We start from the raw sequence: 15,701 nt of genomic DNA, 5'->3' as shown, positions 1-15,701 counted from the left end.
ATTGGTTGTTATTCATGAAACTCCAGTAATGGTGCTCCCTCTCACTTATTATTTTCTCAATAGAAAATTGTCGGCGAGAAAAGTCAGCTACAAAATCAAAACATGAGCGATTGCTTTCCATACCTGCGTCTCGTTCCAATAACAGCGGGCGGTTGAATTTCAAAATTATTCAACTTTCATCAATAGAAATTTAAAAAACGAAAAATCGTAGTGAGCAACACTACCAACCGGCGGAGGGGAAATAGTTTCTCAAAATTAATTAAGTATAGCGATGAATGCTGAAAACAAAGAAAACAGTCTTTGTGATGAAAAAAGAAATTCAGAAAACAGATTGATCAAAAATCGCCTCCTGGAGAAAAAAGAAAGAGAGGAAATGCGAATAACATAACAACAACTATAATAGCGGTTTTTCTTTGAATCAAAACATCTACAAATATGTTCATCAGGGGTCTCATCTTTTCCTAAAAATGGTGTGTAATTGTCGAAGGGAAACAATAAGATAAAGTAAACATCGTTTTTATTTACTGCCACCGACAGGCAGGATGTTTTCTCCGTCTAAATACTATTCAAGCCCAATTTCAATGAAACAAAATAACAAAGCTTGCTGTCTAGGGAAGGCGGAATTATCAGGAAAAAACATTTGAGCATAAATTTGCAATTTTGCTATAGTTCTTTTACTGTTTTTGTCTTGAAATTGAAAAAGAAAGTGAATAAAAATTGGTCATTTTCGCCTGCAGCACTACGAGCTATATTGGAAAAAAATCTCGAAACAATAAGTTTTTTCCCTTGAGCATCAGTTTATAGTCTGAGAAGCGAAGCTTCTTAGCTTCCGATACTCCATCAGAAACGGTAGCGAAATCACAAACATCAAACACCTTTCAACGGCACACGCTATAGAAGACAAAGGTGATCAAATAAAAATCAAGCCCTGAAAAACAAGAGGCAACTAGATAGATACGGAGCTCTAGATTCAGAGTCACTAACAATAACCACTCAACCACTACAAGCACTGATTGAACCTTAAATTCAATCGGCACGGAATGAGCTCCAATTGAGCGGATGCTGCTTATTAAAACCAGATATAAACTCGTACGCAGCAAAATCAAGAAAACAAAATAGTTTTGTAACAAAAACGTTTGCAAAAAAGCACGGCTTCCATTGAAAAAAAATGGCAACGGACTGGTAATTAAATAGAAATGTTGATTGCGTAATGTTCTGTCGAAATCAGGAAAAAAAAATTAAAAAACCTGAAGTTCAGCTCGAACTGACTAACGGAACAACCTACCTCGTAAAAGGACAGACAGAATATCAACATTGGAACCTTCCTTCTTTGTTTAAGATCATAATAGTTGCCTCTGAAGATCAGAGAGATAGAGTCATTTTTACCAAAGTACTTTTCTAAAGAAACTCAGCAGTTTGTATAAATCAGGATGGGCTGAAAATAAAATCTTCGGACTACAGGCTTGAGAATGAAAGAATTAAAATGCAAATAATGTTTCCTGCTTTGCTAAAAATTCTGTTGAATTATGAAACATTGATACCTGTGAAATTTAGATAAACCTTTATTCTGCCGCTCAATGAAACCTATAAATCCGTACAAATAAAGTCTGAAATAAAAAAATCTTCGCATTTTGTGGACTTCAGGGTTTGGATCCCGCTGTTTTTAACGACAGAAAAAATTTGGGATGAACCTCAGCTCTATTTTGTGGTGCATTAAGATAATTCTGAGATGAGATAAGATCTGAGATAAAATCGAACTCAAAACCCTAAGGTTCTGGTAACAAGCAGCTGGTTCCAATTAAATAAGTATGACAACAAAGACAGTTTCTTATCATTTCAATTGAATTATGAATTTTTTTTACGATTTTAAAATAAATTTTGATTTTTTCGAATTAAATGCTTGGAAACTTTTTCTTTCTAAACAGAACTCGGAGCAAATTACGTGTGTGCCTATAATTAAAATCAATGCAAATTCTAAAAAAAATTCAAAGTTCTGGCTAAAGCGATCAAAGCAAGCTCATATTCTATCACAAGTTTTTATCAGAATTATCAAGATATTCAAAAACTGGAAATGTTGAAGGAAGTTTTAGAGAAATTTTTCAAAAACTACATCTACTATTTGACAAAATACATTAAATTTTGGTTGAAGTACGCTCTTTTCTCAAATTCCACAAATTTTCTGTTTATCAAACTGTACTGGTGCTGAATCGATGTTGGCAAAATCTAAACCAGAAAAGTGACTGATTTAGAGCTGAGAGAGGAGGTAGTTGACGGCAGTTAAAGTGAAATTAAAATACTTAGAGCTGAGAGATGAGCTAGTTGACAGTAGTTAAGTTGAAATTAAAAGATTTGGAACTGAGAGAGGAGTTAGTTGACGGCAGTCAAAATGAAAATAAATAGATATTGAGTTAAGAGTGAGGGATACCTTCAACTCAAATGTGTGGGTTAACCAATCAGAATTCATTTTCCCTATTTGGTCTGTAGTCGTGTCCAATCAGATTTCAGCTATGTTTATGGAAACTTTATAATAAGGTCGTATCCAACCAGAAATAAAGTTCCATTTTAGAAACTTTTTGGACATTGTCGTTTTCAATCACAAAAAGTATTCAATTTGGTTCTGGTTATCGTATCCAATTAGAGAAAACTTACATTTAAGGACCTAATTCTTCCATATAAGTAAGAATACACACAAAGGACAATGCAAAAATAAATGATCACAGGTTGTTTCCTGTAAAAATAAGAAATATCACAGAAACAAGTAACACAAGAAAAAACATTATAAAAAGAAGCATCTCTGCAAGTTTTCTCATCAAGTCAACCGAATTTTCTGTATATAATCAATGAAAAAATGTTGATTTTGGAGTAGATAGTCAAGTTCTTTGACTTTGATGTAATCTTGAGAGGATAGCTCGAAGTTGATGAATTTTTCAAAGCAAATCACTGGAAATTTTATTTCAATCCTGATCTTGCAGAATTTTGAACTTTGAAAATCTTTTAAGAAATGGAGGAATAAAGAACTTTGCTGGAGAGTTTTGACAAAATTGGGAATTGGGTAAGGGATAAAAAGAGTCTTTGATATATTATCATACGACTTCTTGATCAATTTCAAAATTTCGAAAAAAAACAAAAACTTTTTCTTGTCAGGTGTAATTCAGCCGTAAGTTTAAAGCTTTGATACTCAATACTTGGCTCAAAAGAAAACCCTTTGATTGAGTAAGTTTCTATAAAGAGTCTTTGTTTGATGTTGATCTTGAATAAACAATGTGACCAATACAATACTTCCTTCTGATTGGTTGATGTCAAAACTTTTGAAAGTTTCATGATAGGAAAAGCTTGATTCTGATTGGTTGACATCGAAACGATTGAAAAATTGATGATAAGCAGAACTCGTTTCTGATTGGTTGTTATCAAAATTTTCGAAAGTTCCGCAATAAATAGAGTTCGATACTGATTGATTGATTTTTAATTTAGCTGCATCAGCTAGGATGAAATCCATTCTGATGTTCCTTTACGTTGACAGACATTTGATGATGCAACATGCATACTTGTTAACTCTCTTTTTTTCCATTTCTTGGGACTACTAAAAATTAGTGTAATACTCCTACTTTGAATTTTGGGGCTTTCTCAATCTCCCGTTTGTTCTCAAATTCTTTCTTAATTATCGAGATGTGATCATAAAATTGAAAAGAAAAAATTGCGTGTGGTAGATTGCGTCTTGAGTGTGGTAGATGTTACGCACGGGAGTTTAGAAATATCCAGGTTGTAATTTTCAAACATATAGCACCGAGGAACTGATTATTCTTTTCAAGAAGAAGCATTTTACTTGGCAAAATAATGTTTGTCAAGGTGATGGAAAACACGGGTCGCAGTCTCCAAGCCTACTCCACGAGAAGTTATAATTAAAATTTTATATCTAAACATAGTAAACAGCAAATAATATATTTAATGAGAAATTGGAACGAAAAAAATAGACATCTGCAATTTTTATAAAGCTCTGGTATTTTGATAAAAACTGATAGAAAATTTTTCTAGTAAATAGACTGAATCAATTTCAACGCATTTCCCAATTGTTCATTTATACTTTTATTCAAAGGTTCTGATTGATGATAAAACCAACTCGATCGAGAATGAGATTCAATTATTGTGAAAATCTCATGGGAAGTCTATCCGAAAACCTTCAGTCTTCAGTGCAAACTGCAAAGCTGACTTGCTTACGGGGATTTTCTTGTTTTGAATTAGCCGTAAAATTACATAATTGACCTAATAAATGGATACGTATTTGTGACAAAATTGTAACGAAAGTAATGGAGAATTATAAAACATTGACTAGAAGATTCGTTTTGCCTAGCTATTATTTTATAAAATTCGTAAGTTAGTGTCTTTGATTGAGTTCATAGATTAGTGCGTTTTTAACCAAAAAAAGGTGGCTTCTGCATCGAAAATAGCCATTTTTACTGTTTTTGGTAATTGACGATGACAAAAATATGAAAAATTGGATAACACTCCCAGATAATAAAACACTTAAGTCTGAACTGGAAATTCACTTCAAAATTAAAATGAAGCCTTTTGACAAAACAAAGAAGAATTTAGTTCTCTAGTTTTTTTGCTTCAATTCAGGTTATAAGTAATAGATTTTTTAAAAAATGCTGATGAGAAATTGGAACTCCTTTTCCACCAGGTATTATGTATTCTAATTTGATTGTTTTAGAATATTTAAATTCTCTCTCACTTGAACCGTTTTTAGAAATTTTGAGCAAAATCGAGATTAAAAGGAGAAATTACGAATATTTAGCAAGTATTTGATTGTAATTGGTAAAGAAAACTGTATTTTTGCTGACAAAATTTAAGGTAGTTACTCATTTAGTAAAAATTTTTGTCTTTTAAACGTAAGCTCCCACGAAATAAAAATTGAAATTCAGACGTTTGAGGTTTATCACTAACTTTACCTCTACCGGCAAATTGTTCGTTCAATTGATACTATATTCCCTCTTAATTCCCTGGTGCTGCCTGAGTTTCCATGAAAGGTGAGTTCAAAAATGAAAGCAGCAAAAAAATTAATAGGAAACTTAGAAAATAGTACTTCTTCGGAAAAATCCTGATAAATTATTTTGTAGAACCAAATAGAGATTATGACCAGTTAAGAAAAAGTTTTTGCTGAAACCTTACCACTTTCTAATATGCTTATGTTTAGCTTTTGCCAAGATCGGTTCAGTACCAATACAGCAAAAAATCTATTAAATTTGAGATAAAGAGCGTACTTCAACCAAAAACTAATGAATTTTGTCAAATAATAGATGTAGTTTTTAAAAAATTTCATTGAAACTTCCTCCAACATTTCCAGTTTTTGAACATTTTGACAATTCTGATAAGACTTGTGATAGGATATGAGTTTTGGTCGTTTTAGCCTGAACTTTGATATTTTTAGAATTTGCATTGATTTATATTATTGATAAAAAAACGAGGAAGATTCAAATCATGAACTATTTTTTCTCAAGAAGCTTCATTTCTTATTGATATTAATGATCAATGGAGAAGGTTTTGTTAACTAAGTTTACCTTTACATTGAAAACGAAAAACTTGTAAAAATACATATGAGATAGGTGAAAAAAATGATATAAGCTGGATAAATTATGTTGTATTATGTAACTAATTTGAAGTCTAATTGTAGTCTAATATGAAACAGTTTTACTTACTTGCTTGAAAAATATGGAAATTTTTGCGATTCTTTCGATATTTCAAAAACTTAAGCATGGGCTCAGCTCATCTTTGCTTAAGTCTTTTTCACAACACTAAAAAATACGCATCTCAGCAAAAATTAGATCAAATTTTACCGTATTTAATTTTTTAGAAAAAAAAAAAGAAAAAAATCATATTTTTAATCAAAGTTTTGTGTTTTTGTCTTAACATGAAACCGAATAAATAAAAATAGGGTTTTTAATTTTTTCAAAGAAAAATTTTTTGCTTTTTTATGACAAAATGAAAATTGATTACAAAAATAAGCCAAAAACTGCAAAAATTTCAAAAAAAATGAAGTTTTTTCCAAAAACTTCTTTTTTCCCAAAACTTGATTTTTTTTTTGCACAAAAAAAATACCATCTGAAACTTACCAACCAAAAATAATTACTAAACAATGAGGTATCTATTCCCTATCTGAATACATAGGTTTTTTAACATTCCCCTTTGGAATCTTAAACATTGCTGTATCGGAAAAATCGGGCGGCCAAATTTTTTCTCGAAATTTACCATCTGAAACTTTGACTTCTATAACCTTATTACATGCGAAATCAAATCTCTTTGTTAATACTTGGAGGTCTTCCCTCCCCCTCCCCCCACGGGCTGAATCTACCCGACATCTACTACTTGTAGCAGATTTGTTCCTTTGATGAATTTCAAATTATATCGACACATTGTTTCGCTTTAACAGGCAGAAAGAATAATTATTGAACAAGACAAGAAGTATGCCAAATTATGATTGGAATTTTTTGGGAAAAATATATATTCTCACAATAGGGCAGACTTTAATGTCAAGATATTTGGAAAGAGGTGAATTGACGCTACAAAATTATTGCAAGGGTCTTGACTTTTAGACAATCTGATCTTTTTGTGCCAATCTTTTTGTAACAAAAATCAAAGCAATAAAAAATACAAGATGATGTCTCAAACTGGTTTGACAAAAAATGATTCGAAAAGCGAAATGACATTGCAATCTCCGACATCAATCTTCATATTTACTCCTTGCTGTCGTGTCTAAGCTTGAAAAAAGTTATCAAAAAGTTTTACATTTTTTGCAGTTTGCTCCATTTGACGCTAGTCTTGCAAAAGAAATATTCAGTGGAACAAGTGCAATGATTTGAAATTTTTCGGGTGAAAAAGATATTTACTATATAAACCTAGTTTTTGAAACTGTGCTCATAATTTTCATTATACTTTTTACAACCAGCGCAATAAGAGTCGCAAAGGGAATAAATATGTTAAATATGCAATCAACATTAGTTGAATTTCATCAAACAAAATCTGCCACAATACATATTTCACATAATACACTCAAAAAAAATCTTCGTTATTCTAATTTAAAAAAATTTTCGGAAAAAATCTTTTCGAAACCACTCAAATCTTTTTTTTTCAAATACCATCATATATAAAAAGAGTGATGACAAAAGTGGAACATAGATTACAATTAAAACATAACGGCACGTTTTGTTTTAACAAGCAGACAATGTATTGCTTGGATAAGACGAGAAGTATGCCAGAAGCAACTACACATATAAAAGATAAAAAAAGATTAGGTCCTCTTTTCTACGCACACGTAAATTGTAACTAATTTGTGCGCAGCGCCAAGAAAATAAGTTTTCTGACAGTGTTCGGTGTTTAATAAAATCATACCCTGCAGAATAGTAACTCTTAGAATTTTTGTTAGTAAATACAATTTCCACCAATAGTTAGTGAGTTTCGTTTCTATTGAGTTTTGCCAAGTTTTCGCAAATGAAGCAATTGGAACAACCGGTCTCTTTTTGCATAGAATAAATAAAGAATCTTTTTTTTGTAAATTACCTTAACTTTTATGTTTCTCGTATTATTGCTTTGAATGAGTGGCCTTTATACTACTCATTGTCATCCAGATTACCTGGAATCAAAATGTCTTTAATCCGAGACAAGTTTTCAATAAATTTCTGAAACAATTATCACTTCGATTATTGGGACTGATTTTTGGACTTTTTTCGTGATTATTTTTGGGACGGTTTTGTGTGGGACTGTTTTTTGTACTTTGCTATGGTTTTTCGGAATTTTAAGTACAGGAATGTTTTGTATTGGACTGCTTTGTACAGGCACGGAACCAACATATTCATTCCCGTGTACACCACCACCCAAATATTCGACATCCGCTTCTATTTTCACAAGCGACCCCCTGTTGCCCGATTTGACAAAAAAAAAGAAACGTACAATCGATTTTTAATCAGTTATAATCGAATATTTTTGTGAAGACTGACAATGAAAACTATCCTAAGATAATTGGTTGTTATTCATGAAACTCCAGTAATGGTGCTCCCTCTCACTTATTATTTTCTCAATAGAAAATTGTCGGCGAGAAAAGTCAGCTACAAAATCAAAACATGAGCGATTGCTTTCCATACCTGCGTCTCGTTCCAATAACAGCGGGCGGTTGAATTTCAAAATTATTCAACTTTCATCAATAGAAATTTAAAAAACGAAAAATCGTAGTGAGCAACACTACCAACCGGCGGAGGGGAAATAGTTTCTCAAAATTAATTAAGTATAGCGATGAATGCTGAAAACAAAGAAAACAGTCTTTGTGATGAAAAAAGAAATTCAGAAAACAGATTGATCAAAAATCGCCTCCTGGAGAAAAAAGAAAGAGAGGAAATGCGAATAACATAACAACAACTATAATAGCGGTTTTTCTTTGAATCAAAACATCTACAAATATGTTCATCAGGGGTCTCATCTTTTCCTAAAAATGGTGTGTAATTGTCGAAGGGAAACAATAAGATAAAGTAAACATCGTTTTTATTTACTGCCACCGACAGGCAGGATGTTTTCTCCGTCTAAATACTATTCAAGCCCAATTTCAATGAAACAAAATAACAAAGCTTGCTGTCTAGGGAAGGCGGAATTATCAGGAAAAAACATTTGAGCATAAATTTGCAATTTTGCTATAGTTCTTTTACTGTTTTTGTCTTGAAATTGAAAAAGAAAGTGAATAAAAATTGGTCATTTTCGCCTGCAGCACTACGAGCTATATTTGAAAAAAATCTCGAAACAATAAGTTTTTTCCCTTGAGCATCAGTTTATAGTCTGAGAAGCGAAGCTTCTTAGCTTCCGATACTCCATCAGAAACGGTAGCGAAATCACAAACATCAAACACCTTTCAACGGCACACGCTATAGAAGACAAAGGTGATCAAATAAAAATCAAGCCCTGAAAAACAAGAGGCAACTAGATACGGAGCTCTAGATTCAGAGTCACTAACAATAACCACTCAACCACTACAAGCACTGATTGAACCTTAAATTCAATCGGCACTGAATGAGCTCCAATTGAGCGGATGCTGCTTATTAAAACCAGATATAAACTCGTACGCAGCAAAATCAAGAAAACAAAATAGTTTTGTAACAAAAACGTTTGCAAAAAAGCACGGCTTCCATTGAAAAAAAATGGCAACGGACTGGTAATTAAATAGAAATGTTGATTGCGTAATGTTCTGTCGAAATCAGGAAAAAAAAAATTTAAAAAACCTGAAGTTCAGCTCGAACTGACTAACGGAACAACCTACCTCGTAAAAGGACAGACAGAATATCAACATTGGAACCTTCCTTCTTTGTTTAAGATCATAATAGTTGCCTCTGAAGATCAGAGAGATAGAGTCATTTTTACCAAAGTACTTTTCTAAAGAAACTCAGCAGTTTGTATAAATCAGGATGGGCTGAAAATAAAATCTTCGGACTACAGGCTTGAGAATGAAAGAATTAAAATGCAAATAATGTTTCCTGCTTTGCTAAAAATTCTGTTGAATTATGAAACATTGATACCTGTGAAATTTAGATAAACCTTTATTCTGCCGCTCAATGAAACCTATAAATCCGTACAAATAAAGTCTGAAATAAAAAAATCTTCGCATTTTGTGGACTTCAGGGTTTGGATCCCGCTGTTTTTAACGACAGAAAAAATTTGGGATGAACCTCAGCTCTATTTTGTGGTGCATTAAGATAATTCTGAGATGAGATAAGATCTGAGATAAAATCGAACTCAAAACCCTAAGGTTCTGGTAACAAGCAGCTGGTTCCAATTAAATAAGTATGACAACAAAGACAGTTTCTTATCATTTCAATTGAATTATGAATTTTTTTTACGATTTTAAAATAAATTTTGATTTTTTCGAATTAAATGCTTGGAAACTTTTTCTTTCTAAACAGAACTCGGAGCAAATTACGTGTGTGCCTATAATTAAAATCAATGCAAATTCTAAAAAAAATTCAAAGTTCTGGCTAAAGCGATCAAAGCAAGCTCATATTCTATCACAAGTTTTTATCAGAATTATCAAGATATTCAAAAACTGGAAATGTTGAAGGAAGTTTTAGAGAAATTTTTCAAAAACTACATCTACTATTTGACAAAATACATTAAATTTTGGTTGAAGTACGCTCTTTTCTCAAATTCCACAAATTTTCTGTTTATCAAACTGTACTGGTGCTGAATCGATGTTGGCAAAATCTAAACCAGAAAAGTGACTGATTTAGAGCTGAGAGAGGAGGTAGTTGACGGCAGTTAAAGTGAAATTAAAATACTTAGAGCTGAGAGATGAGCTAGTTGACAGTAGTTAAGTTGAAATTAAAAGATTTGGAACTGAGAGAGGAGTTAGTTGACGGCAGTCAAAATGAAAATAAATAGATATTGAGTTAAGAGTGAGGGATACCTTCAACTCAAATGTGTGGGTTAACCAATCAGAATTCATTTTCCCTATTTGGTCTGTAGTCGTGTCCAATCAGATTTCAGCTATGTTTATGGAAACTTTATAATAAGGTCGTATCCAACCAGAAATAAAGTTCCATTTTAGAAACTTTTTGGACATTGTCGTTTTCAATCACAAAAAGTATTCAATTTGGTTCTGGTTATCGTATCCAATTAGAGAAAACTTACATTTAAGGACTTAATTCTTCCATATAAGTAAGAATACACACAAAGGACAATGCAAAAATAAATGATCACAGGTTGTTTCCTGTAAAAATAAGAAATATCACAGAAACAAGTAACACAAGAAAAAACATTATAAAAAGAAGCATCTCTGCAAGTTTTCTCATCAAGTCAACCGAATTTTCTGTATATAATCAATGAAAAAATGTTGATTTTGGAGTAGATAGTCAAGTTCTTTGACTTTGATGTAATCTTGAGAGGATAGCTCGAAGTTGATGAATTTTTCAAAGCAAATCACTGGAAATTTTATTTCAATCCTGATCTTGCAGAATTTTGAACTTTGAAAATCTTTTAAGAAATGGAGGAATAAAGAACGTTGCTGGAGAGTTTTGACAAAATTGGGAATTGGGTAAGGGATAAAAAGAGTCTTTGATATATTATCATACGACTTCTTGATCAATTTCAAAATTTCGAAAAAAAACAAAAACTTTTTCTTGTCAGGTGTAATTCAGCCGTAAGTTTAAAGCTTTGATACTCAATACTTGGCTCAAAAGAAAACCCTTTGATTGAGTAAGTTTCTATAAAGAGTCTTTGTTTGATGTTGATCTTGAATAAACAATGTGACCAATACAATACTTCCTTCTGATTGGTTGATGTCAAAACTTTTGAAAGTTTCATGATAGGAAAAGCTTGATTCTGATTGGTTGACATCGAAACGATTGAAAAATTGATGATAAGCAGAACTCGTTTCTGATTGGTTGTTATCAAAATTTTCGAAAGTTCCGCAATAAATAGAGTTCGATACTGATTGATTGATTTTTAATTTAGCTGCATCAGCTAGGATGAAATCCATTCTGATGTTCCTTTACGTTGACAGACATTTGATCTGTCAACGTAACTCTCTTTTTTTTCCATTTCTTGGGACTACTAAAAATTAGTGTAATACTCCTACTTTGAATTTTGGGGCTTTCTCAATCTCCCGTTTGTTCTCAAATTCTTTCTTAATTATCGAGATGTGATCATAAAATTGAAAAGAAAAAATTGCATGTCTTGAGTGTGGTAGATGTTACGCACGGGAGTTTAGAAATATCCAGGTTGTAATTTTCAAACATATAGCACCGAGGAACTGATTATTCTTTTCAAGAAGAAGCATTTTACTTGGCAAAATAATGTTTGTCAAGGTGATGGAAAACACGGGTCGCAGTCTCCAAGCCTACTCCACGAGAAGTTATAATTAAAATTTTATATCTAAACATAGTAAACAGCAAATAATATATTTAATGAGAAATTGGAACGAAAAAAATAGACATCTGCAATTTTTATAAAGCTCTGGTATTTTGATAAAAACTGATAGAAAATTTTTCTAGTAAATAGACTGAATCAATTTCAACGCATTTCCCAATTGTTCATTTATACTTTTATTCAAAGGTTCTGATTGATGATAAAACCAACTCGATCGAGAATGAGATTCAATTATTGTGAAAATCTCATGGGAAGTCTATCCGAAAACCTTCAGTCTTCAGTGCAAACAGCAAAGCTGACTTGCTTACGGGGATTTTCTTGTTTTGAATTAGCCGTAAAATTACATAATTGACCTAATAAATGGATACGTATTTGTGACAAAATTGTAACGAAAGTAATGGAGAATTATAAAACATTGACTAGAAGATTCGTTTTGCCTAGCTATTATTTTATAAAATTCGTAAGTTAGTGTCTTTGATTGAGTTCATAGATTAGTGCGTTTTTAACCAAAAAAAGGTGGCTTCTGCATCGAAAATAGCCATTTTTACTGTTTTTGGTAATTGACGATGACAAAAATATGAAAAATTGGATAACACTCCCAGATAATAAAACACCTAAGTCTGAACTGGAAATTCACTTCAAAATTAAAATGAAGCCTTTTGACAAAACAAAGAAGAATTTAGTTCTCTAGTTTTTTTGCTTCAATTCAGGTTATAAGTAATAGATTTTTTAAAAAATGCTGATGAGAAATTGGAACTTCTGTTCCACCAGGTAGTATGTATTCTAATTTGATTGTTTTAGAATATTTAAATTCTCTCTCACTTGAACCGTTTTTAGAAATTTTGAGCAAAATCGAGATTAAAAGGAGAAATTACGAATATTTAGCAAGTATTTGATTGTAATTGGTAAAGAAAACTGTATTTTTGCTGACAAAATTTAAGGTAGTTACTCATTTAGTAAAAATTTTTGTCTTTTAAACGTAAGCTCCCACGAAATAAAAATTGAAATTCAGACGTTTGAGGTTTATCACTAACTTTACCTCTACCGGCAAATTGTTCGTTCAATTGATACTATATTCCCTCTTAATTCCCTGGTGCTGCCTGAGTTTCCATGAAAGGTGAGTTCAAAAATGAAAGCAGCAAAAAAATAAATAGGAAACTTAGAAAATAGTACTTCTTCGGAAAAATCCTGATAAATTATTTTGTAGAACCAAATAGAGATTATGACCAGTTAAGAAAAAGTTTTTGCTGAAACCTTACCACTTTCTAATATGCTTATGTTTAGCTTTTGCCAAGATCGGTTCAGTACCAATACAGCAAAAAATCTATTAAATTTGAGATAAAGAGCGTACTTCAACCAAAAACTAATGAATTTTGTCAAATAATAGATGTAGTTTTTAAAAAATTTCATTGAAACTTCCTCCAACATTTCCAGTTTTTGAACATTTTGACAATTCTGATAAGACTTGTGATAGGATATGAGTTTTGGTCGTTTTAGCCAGAACTTTGATATTTTTAGAATTTGCATTGATTTATATTATTGATAAAAAAACGAGGAAGATTCAAATCATGAACTATTTTTTCTCAAGAAGCTTCATTTCTTATTGATATTAATGATCAATGGAGAAGGTTTTGTTAACTAAGTTTACCTTTACATTGAAAACGAAAAACTTGTAAAAATACATATGAGATAGGTGAAAAAAATGATATAAGCTGGATAAATTATGTTGTATTATGTAACTAATTTGAAGTCTAATTGTAGTCTAATATGAAACAGTTTTACTTACTTGCTTGAAAAATATGGAAATTTTTGCGATTCTTTCGATATTTCAAAAACTTAAGCATGGGCTCAGCTCATCTTTGCTTAAGTCTTTTTCACAACACTAAAAAATACGCATCTCAGCAAAAATTAGATCAAATTTTACCGTATTTAATTTTTTAGAAAAAAAAAAAAGAAAAAAATCATATTTTTAATCAAAGTTTTGTGTTTTTGTCTTAAAATGAAACCGAATAAATAAAAATAGGGTTTTTAATTTTTTCAAAGAAAAATTTTTTGCTTTTTTATGACAAAATGAAAATTGATTACAAAAATAAGCCAAAAACTGCAAAAATTTCAAAAAAAATGAAGTTTTTTCCAAAAACTTCTTTTTTCCCAAAACTTGATTTTTTTTTGCACAAAAAAAATACCATCTGAAACTTACCAACCAAAAATAATTACTAAACAATGAGGTATCTATTCCCTATCTGAATACATAGGTTTTTTAACATTCCCCTTTGGAATCTTAAACATTGCTGTATCGGAAAAATCGGGCGGCCAAATTTTTTCTCGAAATTTACCATCTGAAACTTTGACTTCTATAACCTTATTACATGGGAAATCAAATCTCTTTGTTAATACTTGGAGGTCTTCCCTCCCCCTCCCCCCACGGGCTGAATCTACCCGACATCTACTACTTGTAGCAGATTTGTTCCTTTGATGAATTTCAAATTATATCGACACATTGTTTCGCTTTAACAGGCAGAAAAAATAATTCTTGAACAAGACAAGAAGTATGCCAAATTATGATTGGAATTTTTTGGGAAAAATATATATTCTCACAATAGGGCAGACTTTAATGTCAAGATATTTGGAAAGAGGTGAATTGACGCTACAAAATTATTGCAAGGGTCTTGACTTTTAGACAATCTGATCTTTTTGTGCCAATCTTTTTGTAACAAAAATCAAAGCAATAAAAAATACAAGATGATGTCTCAAACTGGTTTGACAAAAAAAGATTCGAAAAGCGAAATGACATTGCAATCTCCGACATCAATCTTCATATTTACTCCTTGCTGTCGTGTCTAAGCTTGAAAAAAGTTATCAAAAAGTTTTACATTTTTTGCAGTTTGCTCCATTTGACGCTAGTCTTGCAAAAGAAATATTCAGTGGAACAAGTGCAATGATTTGAAATTTTTCGGGTGAAAAAGATATTTACTATATAAACCTAGTTTTTGAAACTGTGCTCATAATTTTCATTATACTTTTTACAACCAGCGCAATAAGAGTCGCAAAGGGAATAAATATGTTAAATATGCAATCAACATTAGTTGAATTTCATCAAACAAAATCTGCCACAATACATATTTCACATAATACACTCAAAAAAATCTTCGTTATTCTAATTTAAAAATTTTCGGAAAAAATCTTTTCGAAACCACTCAAATCTTTTTTTTTCAAATACCATCATATATAAAAAGAGTGATGACAAAAGTGGAACATAGATTACAATTAAAACATAACGGCACGTTTTGTTTTAACAAGCAGACAATGTATTGCTTGGATAAGACGAGAAGTATGCCAGAAGCAACTACACATATAAAAGATAAAAAAAGATTAGGTCCTCTTTTCTACGCACACGTAAATTGTAACTAATTTGTGCGCAGCGCCAAGAAAATAAGTTTTCTGACAGTGTTCGGTGTTTAATAAAATCATACCCTGCAGAATAGTAACTCTTAGAATTTTTGTTAGTAAATACAATTTCCACCAATAGTTAGTGAGTTTCGTTTCTATTGAGTTTTGCCAAGTTTTCGCAAATGAAGCAATTGGAACAACCGGTCTCTTTTTGCATAGAATAAATAAAGAATCTTTTTTTTGTAAATTACCTTAACTTTTATGTTTCTCGTATTATTGCTTTGAATGAGTGGCCTTTATACTACTCATTGTCATCCAGATTACCTGGAATCAAAATGTCTTTAATCCGAGACAAGTTTTCAATAAATTTCTGAAACAATTATCACTTCGATTATTGGGACTGATTTTTGGACTTTTTT

At 31.5% G+C, this 15,701-nt stretch overlaps 1 protein-coding gene across 1 annotated transcript in view; it reads right to left on the bottom strand.

The window, feature by feature from the left end:
* The window catches only part of LOC134846248 (potassium voltage-gated channel subfamily KQT member 1-like), a 75,236-nt gene extending 75,004 nt beyond the window's left edge, over window positions 1-232 (bottom strand). The window contains exon 1 of the mRNA XM_063863524.1: window positions 124-232. The gene's annotated coding sequence lies outside the window, so the exon portion shown is untranslated. The remainder of the gene's footprint in view (window positions 1-123) is intronic.
* Window positions 233-15,701: the final 15,469 nt, after the last annotated feature.

The sequence above is a fragment of the Symsagittifera roscoffensis genome, chromosome 1, assembly GCF_963678635.1.
Source record: "Symsagittifera roscoffensis chromosome 1, txSymRosc1.1, whole genome shotgun sequence".
NCBI classification, from domain to species: Eukaryota; Metazoa; Xenacoelomorpha; order Acoela; family Convolutidae; genus Symsagittifera; species Symsagittifera roscoffensis.
Note: the sequence above shows the minus strand (reverse complement) of the source record. Positions and strands in the feature narration are given on the sequence as shown.